The following is a 3283-nucleotide window of genomic DNA, read 5'->3' as shown; positions in this document are numbered from 1 at the left end:
TTTACCCGATGAAAGAAATATGAATCCGTTCACGCAGCCCAAAGAACACCACGAAATGTGTTTTTGACGTATTATTTCGTTGAAATAGTGTACTGCAGTATTGTACCTCCGAAAAACGAATAATTTCTCAGATGTGTAATATAAACACAACAAATGATGTTCAAAAAGATTCTAGAGGTGTTACTGGATATCAAACATCCTTTTTTTTGGTCCTACCTCAATTACCGTATTTTCTGCACTATAAGGCGCACCTAAAAACCTCCAATTTTCTCAAAAGCCGACAGTAATCAGGTGCGCCTTATATATGGCCCAATATTGAGCCACTACGGCAGGCGTGTCCAAAGTCCGGCCCGCGGGCCAAATGTATACGGACATTTTTTTTTAAAGTGGCCCATTTACTGAAGGTCCGCCTTATAATCCGGTGCGCCTTATTAATGGACAAAGTTTTAAAATGGGCTATTCATTGAAGGTGCGCCTTATAATCCAGTGCGCCTTATATTGCGGAAAATACGGTATTACAAACATCCATCCCCGCCTCCCCAAATCACGACTATATCAAAACAGTATTATGAGGCAATTAGGAAATAATTATACAAACGGCGCACCTCTGTTAGTTATGTCGCTGCTATGGTTTCAGTACATTAAACGCAGCTTTCATTATACAGCACTTAGGGCATAGACAATTTCAAATGTTGCAGTGCGGCTCATTAAGGAGCTAATACAATAGATTTACTAGAAAAGCGGTTGCAGTAGAAAAGGGTGTCGAAAAAGCAAGCAGTGTTTGAGATTTTGACTGCAATCACCGCTGAGTGTTGAGAGAGAAATTGCTGCAATATAATTTCGCAGTGTGTGTACAGGTGATGCAATAACTCGTAAGAGTCAATTCTATTAGCTGTAAACAAGGTTCTCTGCATCTTGGCACAAGGGTTTGTTCGCTCCGTGTATGTGTGATTGGATTTCATCTTTTGTTGCACAAAGCCAAACCAGCGAGGACGCTCACTCGTCGGCTGCTGGATTGTAATATATTGTTATTTTTTGCTATTTGTGCATCTGTGGGCTTGTGTGTGTGTGTGTGTTGTGCAGACTGAGTCAGCTGTTTGAGTCAACCCTGTTTTGTTTGAAGAGCTCGCAAGTGCACTGGTACCTGCTTTATGGACACTGCTTATAAAAATGATTTTGACCACCACCAACGAATGAAGGCTGATTTTACAGATCATTTTAAATTCAATTTCAGAAATGACACCACTTTATTCACATCAAAACAATAACATGATTTAAACAATGGGTTTTCCTCAATTTCTCAAGATTAGAAGCTATTTTTCCCGATAAATATGATATTTTAACTCGCATATACTCTGCTATGGCACCACTACAATTTTATAATCGTTTGTCTCCCGGGCTCCCCCCTAAAAAACAGATTTTCTTTTCATCACTTTTGAAAACAAAATACAACTCCCATCTGAACTTTATTTTCAGAATCAACATAAAAAACATTTGGTGTATCAAAACAACCACGTAGCTTAGCTTTCAAGTCTGCTAGTATAAAACTAATAATAAGTAGCATCAATATTGCGATGCTTGAACACAAACGGTGCAAAGGGCTTGACATGGCCACAATTATTCTCAACAACACACGAAGACAGAGTACTCACTCATATTCTTTATCTTCAGCAAAGAACAGCTGATATTAGTTCCATATCCATGAGCTGAAAGAATAGTTGTACTACTTGTTGTTTTAGTCTGGTCTTATCTTTGCTCCTAGAGTCAAACAGATTGCTAAATGCATAATAAAGGACAAACATTACGCCTCAGAAATTCTCCCTATACATTTAATTGATATGTTCAGGTACAGAAAACATCATCCGAGTGATTTAAATGTTTCCTTGTGTCTCCGGCGGGTCTAGGCGTCACACTGTTTTTGTTTATGAGCGCTTGTGAGTGGACATCATGCTGGCAGGTGAATCGATGTTAAAGGTTGACTGCTTCACAAGCATCTTTTTCTTTGTGACATTAAGCTGACCTCATCTCAGATACTTTCATCTCGACCCCCCCCCCCCCCCTCGCCAGCACCACCAGTTTTCCAATCTTTGATTAGCACTTCAGCTCTGTTTTAGTGAAATGAGTGGTGGGCTAAAGATTAAAATCCCTCTGTCATGCGAGTCCACTGACTGACCCAAAATAAAGAGATGTTTCAGGGATGTCCAACTCCGGTCCTCAAGGGCCACTATCCTAAATGTGTTAGATGTTTCCCTCCTCAGATGTTTTTTGAATGGTTGTAAGATCATATGGATCAAGGGTCAAAAGTGTCACGTGTTTTGTTGACTTTTTCCCTTTTATTTTATTGTAATTATCTGTCCATAGATTTGTGGAGATTTTCAGTCGGAATGACCCGCGTGTACCTCACTTGTCCACAACCTAACCTGCTTCATCTTCATTTGAGCCAATGACATAGAAACGCTTTGCTGAACTTGCGCGTCATTTGTATCGTGATGCTGCAACTCAGGTTCGAATCGCTTTTATGGAAGGGATCGGCGCAGTTCCGAGAAGAGAGCATGACCTATTTTTGAGGGCTCTGTGGATACAATGTTTCTGTTTCCCCACCACCGTGGCAAGAGGGAGGAGCACACGTGACACATCGCTGTAGCCTCTTTGCAAAACAAGTCAAGCTATACTTTAAATCCAAATCATTCTACTCACTAGACTTTAGAAACAATCGGTATAAAAACTAAAGAACTATATCAACTCACAAATGAAACGATATACCACATGCTCCGTATGGACGGGCTTGGTAATTGTAAATTAAATTTCAATCGAGTTTGCGGAATTCAATATGTCTTAAAATAATTAGCAACAATTGACTTTTTGTTGGCTCGGATACAAGTGAGTCTCTAGACTACAATTTAGGGGCAGTCTGGAGATCTTGGCAGCTTGATTTATATTTCATACCAAATGTATCTCAAAATACTTCACATGATTAAACGTATAGCATCTGAAAGCAGTCAAAAGGTGTTAAAGGCGCTTAAACGCAAAGTAAAGAAATAGAAATAACTCACTCAAATCTTAAAAAAAGCAAAGTGTGCAAGAAGAAGATTTTGCCCAAAAATGATGCCAACGATGCTTTCCATTACATTAATAAAATCATAGATTTTACCCTCAATTTAAACACGAATCTTTATTCATTCATCTGACAGTAAAGCATACCAGAAAATCGTGATGCCATATTGTAAAAAAGTACAAAAAAAAAAAAACTAACTCGATTTTGGAGATGGAGGCATTTGTATAA

The sequence above is a fragment of the Syngnathus typhle genome, linkage group LG9 (genome assembly GCF_033458585.1).
Source record: "Syngnathus typhle isolate RoL2023-S1 ecotype Sweden linkage group LG9, RoL_Styp_1.0, whole genome shotgun sequence".
Classification (NCBI taxonomy): domain Eukaryota; kingdom Metazoa; phylum Chordata; class Actinopteri; order Syngnathiformes; family Syngnathidae; genus Syngnathus; species Syngnathus typhle.
This window is presented reverse-complemented; position numbering follows the sequence as displayed.